We start from the raw sequence: 13,018 nt of genomic DNA, 5'->3' as shown, positions 1-13,018 counted from the left end.
AAAAAAAAATACATGCTAAGGGCACGCAAATTCTATCTAGCGGTAGTAGCTTGAACTAGAAACACAGGAACTAGTTCCAGTGATTACCGCTAGGTAGCATAAACGTACTTTAAAATAAACATTCAATAACCTCCTGACCAAACAACTGTCCGGTAATGCAGTGGGGTAAAAGGGTTATGCGGTTTTGTCCAAACATTCTCTTTATTATATAGCAACAGTAATAATTTGCTTTATTTATTAAATGTACTTCACCTACGTTGATAAACATTTTGTGATAGTATTAACTTGATGCTGCTGTAACTAAGTGAGTGAGAACTTTACATAGCTTAGAAAACTGGATTGCATTATCTATTATGTGAAAACTTCCTAGGAAATTGAAGAACTTGTTTTTGCATCATTACTACGTTAAGGACTTCTTGCAGGTAAGCAACATTTTTTGTGTATACTTTGATTTTTAATTACGAGTTGATATGATCAGAAGTGTTTATGAAATTGACATGTTTCCAAGACAGTTGATACTAGATGCATTCTAAGTGTACGCATGTAATTTTAAAAAGTTGATTTTAGTCTTCATTCTTTTGTTTCTTAAAAATGTTTCCACGGTCATGAGTAGGTAGATTTAGTTCGTAGGTAAATGTTAATCATTTTTGGTCGTCTTTATTACTGTAAAAGTAAATTGGGTTGATCTTTACAATAGCCCACGGAGGTGTGGCCTATTTATTTTTGGTGCATGCGCAGTACAGCACAGTTACCGTTGACTTTTTAAACTACTTCCCGCCAATGTTCAATATATTCTTTTTAAATTTCTCAACTTCCCGCTAATGTGCTATATATAATTTTTTTGAATTTCTTGCCTATTTATTTTTAGTGAGCATGCGCAGTACACTCACACTTAGTAACTGCTTCCATTCCAACGTATTATCAGTTCCCGCCAGTGTCCAGTGTGTAACTTTAGGTGCGTTTTTTTTTAAAGTTCATAAAACATGAACGTTTAAAATCTACAGTTTTTCTTTTATTTAAAGCATGAGTGAAGATGGAGAGATGAAAGTTTCAAAATTTTGAATGAGTGTTGGTTTCATTAGTAATAGATATGTAGGTCTGAAGTGTGTTAAGTATGAAAAGGAGACATTCTTCCATGGGCGATCAAATGAGAGCATTATTTAAGGGAGTAAATAAATTGTACTAACAGAAGGATAGGGATTGCATTGAATAAGGTAGGCTTCTTTTGTTTTGTTTTTCATGTGTCTGAATTACAAATTAGAGTTGTGTGTGGATTAGTTGTGTAGTGAGGGGGTGTGGGGGGCGAAGCCCCCCATAAAAATAAAAAATAGATCAGGGGCAAAGCCCCCACATAAAGGGGGGTGTGGGGGGCACAGCCCCCACGAATTTTTTTTTTAAATAAAATTTTCAATCTTGAATTAATAATTCGAAGTGATTCTGATTCGCGTTACCATATAACCCGCCAGATTTAAATGTAAATATAAAATAAAGAAATATTTTTAGTGGGCTATTGTAAAGATTTACCGTAAATTGCTAATTAAGATTACGTATTTGGGAATTATGAACTTCCACTTAAATATTCACATTTCTCTCATTTAAAGGGGAGAATAATCTCCATGAAATTTAAATTAATAATTTAAAGCTTAATAAAGTCCTAGAATTATAAACCTTGGATTTTGCTAGGTTTGCACCAGTAGTTTTAATTCTAATTTATTGAAAATTGATTTTTATCTAAATATTTGTAAATTACAATGAAAACAATGGTATAAATTATATGTGTATATGATTTTTATTTTTGTTCTCAGCGTTCTTTCGACATTCTAATGGTAATTCTGAACTAGTTCAATTCAAACAAAAGGCTGAGTTGATGACATTTTATCCAGTGTAATACATTTTAACTCCTACAGCAACAGTAAGTACATGTTTTTAGCTTACAGCATGTTGTTTCTCAGTTAAGATATTATGTCGTATTATCTAAAAATAAAAAAGTATACAGTCATAGATTAGATACCTAGAAAATGCAATGATTTGCCAAAATTCAAACTATCCAGAAGGTACATGAACTTAGATTTACGTTTTTTTTAAAAAAAAAGTGCCTGTGTTTACACTTTTAATGATTCTCTATCATCATAGAACTTTTTAGTGATCAAATTGGTTTACTGAAGTGAATTATTAAGTCACAAACATTAGTGTTGTACAGATTGCACATTCAGAATATTTAATTATATATTGTAATTTGATTGGTCTTTTTACTTCTTCAAAACTGAACTTTTTGCAACAATTAAGTCAAGTATCTCAAATAGGCAGATGGGGCGTGTTGCCCTATTGTTGTCTGTGATTGGGCTCCCGACCAGTCGACATCTATGCTGTTCACTTAAGTAAGATTTTATTATTTATTTAATTAAATTCAATCAATTTTTTATTAAAATTAATAAAGTGATACAACTATATTAAATTTACGGAGTGCATATTAACCGTGTCTCTAAACAAATTCGAATATTCTGGAATATACCATACCACTCAGAAACATTACTAAGTGACAGAACAGTTTCCATATTTAGATTGTTCATTACTTTTTCAATATGGTTAAATCCGCTATTATAATCCATTTCATTATTTTGAAGGATCCTTCTATACTTCCAGCAAGTACGACCTTATTTACGAGATAATTCGCATCCATTCTGTTTTTATAATAAACTAAACTACATTCTCTAACTTTCGAACTGTTCTTCAAGTATTCTTATCTATTATTTACAACGTTCAGAGTAATACTACATAAACTAAAACTTTATTCATGTAAATTTTCATCTTTGTAGCTAAAAAAAAGTTTTAATTTTTTGAAAGGTTTTAATTTGATTGAAATTCTGTTATATTTTCCAATCACAGAACTATTTCTATTCTGTATAAAAAAATTAGAATATTCGTATGCATTGTTGTTGTTCAATCAGAGTAATCTTTTTGATAAATAATAAGTATGTTTTTTGAAAATATATTTCATTTTCTTTGAAAGAAAGGGTTAGGAACTTTAAAAAATGATTTAAACTGTCATATCAATGCTTTAGTTTTATTGCAGTCACATTTATTTAATTTTTAAGAATACATCAATTATTATAAATGTTTTTTTTGTCTAGGTTCTTAATTCAAGCTAAACTCAGTAAAAACTAATTATTTTAAGTACATAAATATTGTTGATTGTACATAATGTTGATTTTCAGATTAAATGCCTCTGATACAGGAGTACTGCCTGCAAAACTGTTCACTAATAGAAGCACAAGGAAATAGACGAAAATCATCTATCCTAGGAAATTTTTGTGAAGAATCAGTTAATGAAACAAGTATTATGTTAACTATATGTAATATGCACTTATGACAGTGATTTTTAGACTAGACAGACATTTGTTATCCTACCTCTTTCATATTTGATGATGTGAGACTTGAGTAGATATGTTTCAAGTGACGAGGGACAGAGCGATTTTCTCCCCTACATAATGTAATGTTAGAATTTTTACTTCAAAGAACAATTGCATGTTCTTTGTTTTTAATATAAAATGTTTAATTTGTGGAAATAGTCTCTTAATTTCACTGTAATGCTGCTGTTTCTGAATTTGATAGTTCGTATTGAAGGCAATCCTAGATTGTATATGTTGGATCGAACTTGGTTCTTTTCAAAAATCAAGAAGTAAAAACCATTTAAAAAAATATTGAAGAAAAATTAGTTTAAAAAATGGTCACAAGGTAGCAGCACTTACTGAACTTGTCAACTATGTAAACACATTTTAATTTACATATTTGCCACCAGGTAGCACTAACACTATATACAGCTGTGAAACAAGATTTCTTTTCAGTGCGACTTGAGTGTTATAGGGGAGAGTATCGCTCTGTCGCTCGTCACTTGAAACATATCCACTCCAGTCTCACATCATCAAATATGAAAGAGGTATGATAACAAATGTCTGTCTAGTCTAAAAATCACTGTCATAAACACACATGAAAGTTCTTCTATTAGAATTATAAAAAAAATAAACGAAACATCAAATACAAAATAGGTACTATGACGTATGTCTGTCTACTCAAAAATTAGCGACTTTAGGATTATTCTAAAAGAAATCCAAACATCAAATAGGTATCATGACATATGTCTGCCTGTCTAACGATAAGAATTATAAAAGGTATCATGACATATGTCTGCCTGTCTAACGATAAGAATTATAAAAGGTATCATGACATATGTCTGCCTGTCTAATGATAAATAAGAATTATAAACCGCACCCTCCCACCCTGCGAAAATCATCTACCTATATACTCTGGCAGTACTACTGCACACTAGACAAGCAGGATGCAATTTATGCATTTTTCTCAGCATAAAACAATTTATTTTAGCTTACTTCCGGTATCATTAATTAACACATACTTAATGCCATCTAACTGTAATATTTTCCTAATTAAAAAAAGCTCGAGCTACATAATAATTAATAAAAACAATAGAATTAAAAACGAATGAACTGCAGTTTGTACTGTCCTCCTCGGTAGCATAAGAATCACTGTTTTAACGATTAAAGATTCTCTTTCAAGACTTTGGAGGCCTTTTTTAACTATTTTTTTTTATGTTTCCACTTCTCGTATTTTTTTTTATTATTTTTAATTTCTTATTATTTAAGAGATTAAAACGAAAAATAAATACAATATTATTAATTAACTACTTTTTTTTATTATTTAAAAATAATCTATAAACTTTTTTACAATAAGTTTAATAAATTCTTTACAGAGTTTGGGAAAACTTCAATCGACTGGTACTCTCCGAGTTTATTTACATGAAGAAAAGTGATAAGAAAATGTAATTACACTAGAAAATTAATAATGAAAGGTTTATTACATCAAATGTTTAGAGTCTAATCTAAGGATATCTATAAAGTAAGTACATAAACATCACAAATATTAACTAAGACTTAACTAAGATTTTCATTATTAATATTTCTACATGAATGTCACAATAAAATTGTTTTGAAATAAATCCAGTGCCATCTCTTTGATGCCTCAATTCGTAATTTTATTATAAAGTCATTACTTCCTGTAGAGGTTTTCTCTATTGTAGACTGTAGAGGTGAATAATTGTAGAATAACACTTTTCTTTAGCTTGTTCAAGGTCTTGCACTTGTAACGTTAAAACTGACTCACTCGTATCTGAAAATGATAGAAATAATTCATTTTAACTTGCTTTATAAATATTAATAAATATCTTGATCATATTATTACTCATCCAATCAACAGATGGCTGTTTTTTAGCCAAATTAAAAAACATAAAACTTTACTTAATGCTTTAAAAAATGGTTACTTTTTACTTTGTATATGACTTAATTTTAATATGCTTTCATTTCTCAAGTATCTATTGAAAATTAGGATCCATCCGAATTGATTTTTCAAATCTAACATATCATTTAGGGCCTATGACTCTACACTGTAGCAGTAAATGCATGTATTTTATCTAATAAAACATTCATTTTTATTGGAAACGTTTAGAGAGTTGATTTTTTAGGTATAACTCATACATAGAATTAAATAAATCTATATTTCTTCAAAATTCGTGGTTAGTTTTTAAATTTTGCTGCCTTCTAGAACTTACTATAAGAAGATTTTGGTAAACCATACAATTTGTTAATATTTTTGAATAAAAAGAAAAACCTGTAATTCAATGTTTGAAAAATATTAGCTTTTTTACTATTATTACAAATATAATTCACAAATTTATCTTTGCTTTTAAGCTTAGTTTGATCTTATTTGTTGGTAAACTTTATTTGTTGGCTAATGTGGGTAAGAAGATTATACAGAAACTGAACGGTAATAAACTATCATCTTTTTTACAACAACGTTTTACAGGTATGATAAAATTTAACAAATTTACAAAGCTTTCTATAGAAATTACATAGAATAACTTTATTTGATAATAAACTGCTGTACGTTCACATACATGATGGCAAATCACATAATTGATGGCATTTTGAACGGAATGCGATCCCAGATTCAAATAATTTTTACGAATTTTAATCTTCAGGATTCTAGGTGGTATATTATTGTTAAAATACATTAATTTGATCTGAAATTGCTATTTTGATGAATATTGATCAACCAGAAAAGTAAATATTGTATGTATATATATGTGGTTGAATATTGATTAGTTTTGGAGCTATCTTGGTGAACTGAACATCACACCTGGAGTCTAAACTGCCCTAAGTATAACATAACTTGTTTAAAGCAGGCACATCACATAAACAGAAACTAAATTTTATTTTTTAGACCAATATAAAGAAATTGATTGAGTGCACTTACGGGAAAAAGGAAGATTGGGTAAAGGCTGATTTAAGTTATTTAAAAAACGGCTCACAGGTAAAAGTTTCCGCCTACACTTAACTATTATTCTTAAATATGATGTAAAATTCAATTATAATGCGTAAATGAACAGTTAATTCAAGCTATAATTTCAATATGAATGAATATTGACTTATCTAGGGTTTCCACTCTAAGGCTTACATTTGAAACAATTTCAACACAAGATTAAGCTCTTACCACTAATGAAGAATTACAGGCAATGAAGTTTTTGCAAAAATATTAACTTAAAAAAGAAAATTATCGCGTAGGTTCGTGGAAATTTGCCACAATTCTTTGAAACAAAGAATAGGTAATAGGTTAAGTACTTTTTACGGATTTTCTTAAAAACAGCTTAAAAGATTTTGTTTAAACTTTGTGTACTTTTTATTTAAGCCGTATTACATAAATTTTACTGAAAACCGTTCTCTGAAAACTTATTTAGAGACCACTTTCTCAGTACAACTTCAGCCCTAGGTCAACATCGTAAAATAGCATTTAAATAAAATTTTGAGTTTTACCCTTAACTTATCATTAAACTTTACCTATTATTTAATAAAAATTCCAAATTTGAAGAAAATCTATCGAGCAGATTTTCAGGAATTAGCCAAAGAAGGTCAGAAGTACAGGTGCTCATTTTTGCCTTAAAAAACAATTTCTAATGGAAAATATATTTTTAACTACTTAATTCAATTTGATAATTTAATATTCTTTCATTTTTTAAAAGAAAGGAATTAGTATTATCAATTTTCAATTGGAACTACTTTTTGTATTCTTCCGCAAAACCATGTGCTTTTGAGTGACGTCATAAAGTAGTCCCAAATTATTTATTAAAAAAAAAAATTTAAAACTATTACTAGTGTGGGAAAATCATTTTTTTATCTAAATTAACTTGTTATTAATCCATTTTAAACAGAATAATGCTTAAATTTAATTTAAAAAAAAATCCAAGTTCAAATATGGCGACTAACTGATTTTTGCAGTCAGTTGCCATTGGGCTCCCGACCAGTCAACATCTATGCTGTTCACGTAAGTAAGATTTTATTATTTATTTAATTAATTTCAATCAAATTTGTATTAAAATTAATAAAGTGATACAACTATATTAAATTTACGGAGTTTTAGATATTTTTTTACTAAAAAATTAAAAGAATTGAATTACATAGCACGTGGTCGACCAATGAATCTTGCATGCCAGGACAAGCAATAATTCTTATTTCTTTAATTATTTTCCTATTTCACTTAATTAATTTTTACATTTTAACATGAAATTAATTTTTATTATTATTTTAAATATTATTTTTACTAAGAAACTGAAAAAATTGAATTAGCATGTGGTCGACCAACGAATCTTGCATGTCTGGACAAGCAATGATTAGTATTTCTTTAATTATAGTATATTTCTATATCACTTTATTAATTTTTACATTTTAACATAAAATTAATGTTTATTATTATTTTAAATATTATTTTTACTAAGAAACTGAAAAAATTGAATTAGCATGTGGTCGACCAACGAATCTTGCATGCCTGGACAAGCAATGATTCTTATTGCTTTAATTATTTTCCTATTTCACTTAATTAATTTTTACATTTTGACTTGTAATTAATGTTTATTCTAATTTTAAATTTAGTTATTAATTTTTTTTATTGTAACTTAACTCTTGGAATAGTTTTAGACCTTGGGACATTTCTTAACAACTTTACTAAAACATACAATAGTCCGAATTGTGAAGCAAGTCACCCCGAACGTGCGACTGTCTTTACTACCTTGAACTGAATACGCAGGGTTAACTAAATTTTGGAAACAAACAAGTAAATAATAATATTTATTATTTTATTCAATAAGAACTCAAATTAAAATTTTTTAATAGAAATTCAAATAGTTTAAAATAAAATTGAAATAAATTAAGGATTCAAATGAAACATGCTACAATCTACAATTGATTGGACATTGAAATAATTTTAAAGCGCAAAATAAGAAAGGCAACCTCCACTTTGGAGTTAAGCACTAAATAAAAGAAAGATATTAATATCTTTGATTTAAAATAAATACACTAAGCGAATTTATGATTCTTATGGCTAGTCAATTACATCATAAAAAAAAAATTGTAAGCAATGGAAAGATCCATCAATTTCTATTTAAAACAATTGGAGGACTTTTCGTTTCCTTAAAAAGATTTCTTATATTCTTAAATATAATATACTAGACTGAGGGAAAATAAAATATTATTCAAGGTTTATGAGAAATTTTATTATAATAATTCTTCCATTACACGTCGATAAAGCAAATCTTAAAACGTTCTCAATTATTGAAAACAATATCTAGATTTTAAGTTTGTACAATGCATTTATAAGGAAGGATAATCCTTAACCTTATAGTTATTGCAATAATCGGTAGGTAATTTTTGGGGAGCGAAATCTGATCTCTACCTCCTCGAGGTGCTCCCTGGGCAACTACTCCCGGGAGTAGGCTAACAGAGACAGTACACTTTTTAAAGCTCAAATGTAGCTTCAATTAACACTTACTTTTACAAATTTTCTAGTATAATCTTTCGCTTCAATGTTAATTATAATTCCACTTATTTTATATGTTCATATTTAATTACTATGGTGAAACTAATAGCATGATAATAATGCATGAAAAAACTAAATCATTTCACTAATTGCATGTTCACTACTCACCTAAATGAATACTTGGAATTATAATTATTTAAAACATTTTAGTGGCCACTAACAATGTTTTTACTCGGTTTTTTAAGTCTAAATGAGAAACAAATATACCGACCAATTAATTATTGTGTTTGATTTATCTCGGATACACATCCTGCACAACACTTCGCGACAAAAAACACTGGCTCCGATTTTATACATTACACGTTTCATCGTTTTAAAATCTTTTGTTTCTTGGTTGATTTGTTTAAATTCAGCCTGGAGTTTCAGTTGCTAATCGTCTTCTTGTTTTTTCTTGAATTTCGTTTCTTTGTTGGTTTTGCCGACTCTGTTTTCTCCTAGTCTGTATCATTTTTTAAGCCTAATTACCCACCAGTCCGATCAGAAGAAACTATATCTTAGGAATTTCAAAGGATGGCTAAAGTATCTAGTTTATAAGTTAGGATAAGCTCAGTTGGTAGTTGGGCAAGTGAGCCCTAGCCATATGAGAAGAAACCATATCAAAGGAATTTCAATGGATGACTAAATTATATAGTTTGTAAGTTAGGTTAAAATTAGTTGTAAGTTGGGCAAGTGAGCCTTTGCCATATAAGAACAAACCATATCTTAGGAATTTAAATGGATGGCTAAAGTATCTAGTTTGTAAGTTAGGTTAAGCTTAGTTGTAAGTTGGGCGAGTGTGCCCCTGCCGTATAAGAAGAAACTATCTTAGGAATTTCAGTGGATGGCTAAAGTATCTAGTTTGTAAGTTAGGTTAAGCTTAGTTGTAAGTTGGGCAAGTGAACCCCTTAAGCTTAGTTGTAAGTTGGGCAAGTGAAACCCTGCCATATAAGAAGAAACCATATCTTAGGAATTTCAATGGATGGCTAAAGTATCTAGTTTGTAAATTAGGTTAAGCTTAGTTGTAAGTTGGGCAAGTGAACCCCCCTACCATATAAGAAGGAACCATATCTTAGGAATTTCAAAGGATGGCTAAAGTATCTAGTTTATAAGTTAGGATAAGCTCAGTTGGTAGTTGGGCAAGTGAGCCCTAGCCATATGAGAAGAAACCATATCAAAGGAATTTCAATGGATGACTAAATTATATAGTTTGTAAGTTAGGTTAAGCTTAGTTGTAAGTTGGGCAAGTGTGCCCCAGCCATATATGAAGAAACCATATCTTAGCAATTTCAAAGGATGGCTAAAGTATCTAGTTTGTAAGTTAGGTTAAGCTTAGTTGTAAGTTGGGCGAGTGTGCCCGGGCCGTATAAGAAGAAACTATCTTAGGAATTTCAGTGGATGGCTAAAGTATCTAGTTTGTAAGTTAGGTTAAGCTTAGTTGTAAGTTGGGCAAGTGAACCCCTTAAGCTTAGTTGTAAGTTGGGCAAGTGAAACCCTGCCATATAAGAAGAAACCATATCTTAGGAATTTCAATGGATGGCTAACTTATCTAGTTTGTAAATTAGGTTAAGCTTAGTTGTAAGTTGGGCAAGTGAACCCCCCTACCATATAAGAAGGAACCATATCTTAGGAATTTCAAAGGATGGCTAACTTATCTAGTTTGTAAGTTAGATTAAGCTTAGTTGTAAGTTGGGAAGTGTGCCTCTGCCATATAAGAAGAAACCATATCTTAGGAATTTCAATGGATGCCTAAGTATCTAGTTTGTAAGTTAGGTTAAGCTTAGTTGTAAGTTGGGCAAGTGTGCCCCAGCCATATATGAAGAAACCATATCTTAGCAATTTCAAAGGATGGCTAACATATCTAGTTTTTAAGTTAGGTTAAGCTTAGATGTAAGTTGGGCAAGTGTGCTCCTGCCGTATAAGAAGAAACTATCTCAGGAATTTCAGTGGATGGCTAAAGTATCTAGTTTGTAAGTTAGGTTAAGCTTAGTTGTAAGTTGGGCAAGTGAACCCCTTAAGCTTAGTTGTAAGTTGGGTAAGTGAACCCCTGCCATATAAGAAGAAACCATATCTTAGGAATTTCAATGGATGGCTAATGTATCTAGTTTGTAAATTAGGTTAAGCTAAGTTGTAAGTTGGGCAAGTGAACCCCTGCCATATAAGAAGAAACCATATCTTAGAAATTTCAATGGATGGCTAAAGAATCTAGTTTATAAGTTAGGTTAAGCTTAGTTGTAAGTTGGGCAAGTGTGCCCCTGCCGTATAAGAAGAAACTATCTTAGGAATTTCAAAAGATGGCTAAAGTATCTATTTCATAAGTTAGGTTAAGCTTAGTTGTAAGTTGGGCAAGTGTGCCCCAGCTATATATGAAGAAACCATATCTTAGCAATTTCAAAGGATGGCTAACTTATCTAGTTTGTAAGTTAGGTTAAGCTTAGTTGTAAGATGGGAAGTGTGCCTCTGCCATATGAGAAGAAAACATATCTTAGGAATTTCAAAGGATGGCGAACGTATCTAGTTTGTAAGTTAGATTAAGCTTAGTTGTAAGTTGGGCAAGCGTACTCCTGCCATATAAGAAAAAAACTATCTTAGGAATTTCAAAGGATGGCTAACTTATCTAGTTTGTAAGTTAGGTTAAGTTTACTTGTAAGTTGAACAAGTGTGCCCCAGCCATATATGAAGAAACCATATCTTAGCAATTTCAAAGGATGGCTAACATATCTAGTTTTTAAGTTAGGTTAAGCTTAGATGTAAGTTGAGCAAGTGTGCCCCTGCCATAAAGGATGAAACCATATCTTAGGAATTTCAAAGGATAGCTAAAGTATCTAGTTTGTAAGTTAGGTTAAGCTTAGTTGTAAGTTTGGCAAGTGTGCCTCTCCCATATAAGAAGAAACCATATCTTAGGAATTTCTAAGGATGGCTAACGTATCTAATTTGAAAGTTTGGTTAAGCTTAGTTGTAAGTTAGGCAAGTGTGCCTCTGCCACATAAGAAGAAACCATATCTTAGGAATTTCAAAGGATGGCTAACGTATCTAATTTGATAGTTTGGTTAAGCTTAGTTGTAAGTTGGGCAAGTGAACCCCTTAAGCTTAGTGGTAAGTTGGGCAAGTGAACCCCTGCCATATAAGAAGAAATTATCTTAGGAATTTCAAAGGATGGCTAAAGTATCTAGTTCATAAGTTAAGTTAAGCTTAGTTGTAAGTTGGGCAAGTGTGCCCCTGCCGTATAAGAAGAAACCATATCTTAGGAATTTAAAAGGATGGCTAAAGTATATAGTTTGTAAGTTAGGTTAAGCTTAGTTGTAAGTTGAGCAAGTGTGCCCCTGCCATATAAGAAGAAACCATATCTTAGGAATTTAAAAGGATGGCTAAAGTATATAGTTTGTAAGTTAGGTTAAGCTTAGTTGTAAGTTGGGCAAGTGTGCCTCTGCTATATAAAAAGAAACCATATCTTAGGAATTTCAAAGGATGGCAAAAGTATCTAGTTTGTAAGCTAGTTTAAGCTTAGTTGTAAGTTGGGCAAGTGTGCTCCTGCCATATAAGAAGAAACCATATCTTACGAATTTCAAAGGATGGGTAGAGTATCTAGTTTGTAAGTTAGGTTAAGCTTAGTAGTAATTTGAGAAGAGTGCCTCTGCCATATAAGAAGTAACCATATCTTCGGAATTTAAAAGGATGGCTAAAGTATCTAGATTGTAAGCTACGTTAAGCTTAGTTGTAAGTTGGGCAAGTGAGCTCCTTCCATATAAGAAGAAACTATATCTTAAGAATTTCAAAGGATGGCAAAAGTATCTAGTTTGTAAGTTAGGTTAAGCTTAGTTGTAAGTTGGGAAGTGTGCCTCTGCCATATAAGAAGAAACCATATCTTAGGAATTTCAAAGGATGGCGAACATATCTAGTTTGTAAGTTAGGTTAAGCTTAGTTGTAAGTTGGGCAAGTGTGCCCCTGCCATATAAGAAGAAACCATATTTTAGGAATTTCAAAGGATGGCTAGAGTATCTAGTTTGTAGGTTAGGTTAAGCTTAGTTGTAAGTTGGGAAGTGTGCCTCTGCCATATAAGAAGAAACCATATCTTAGGAATTTAAAAGGATGGCTAAAGCATCTA

At 30.7% G+C, this 13,018-nt stretch overlaps 1 long non-coding RNA gene across 5 annotated transcripts; it reads left to right on the top strand.

The window, feature by feature from the left end:
• The first annotated feature begins 156 nt into the window (after positions 1 to 156).
• Positions 157 to 8,755, top strand: LOC141447368 (uncharacterized). Of its 5 annotated transcripts, XR_012454282.1 has the most exons (7): positions 157 to 422; positions 1,806 to 1,912; positions 3,216 to 3,335; positions 4,766 to 4,911; positions 5,760 to 6,381; positions 7,277 to 7,389; positions 8,034 to 8,755. It is a non-coding gene; the product is annotated as an uncharacterized lncRNA (long non-coding RNA). The 5 variants fall into 5 exon arrangements; XR_012454280.1 differs by having other exon boundaries at positions 5,760 to 7,389; XR_012454283.1 differs by lacking the exon at positions 8,034 to 8,755 and having other exon boundaries at positions 3,216 to 3,322; positions 5,760 to 8,018.
• Positions 8,756 to 13,018: the final 4,263 nt, after the last annotated feature.

Source organism: Rhodnius prolixus, unplaced genomic scaffold (assembly GCF_049639745.1).
Source record: "Rhodnius prolixus isolate KJV_2025 unplaced genomic scaffold, Rpr scaffold_7, whole genome shotgun sequence".
Classification (NCBI taxonomy): domain Eukaryota; kingdom Metazoa; phylum Arthropoda; class Insecta; order Hemiptera; family Reduviidae; genus Rhodnius; species Rhodnius prolixus.
Note: the sequence above shows the minus strand (reverse complement) of the source record. Positions and strands in the feature narration are given on the sequence as shown.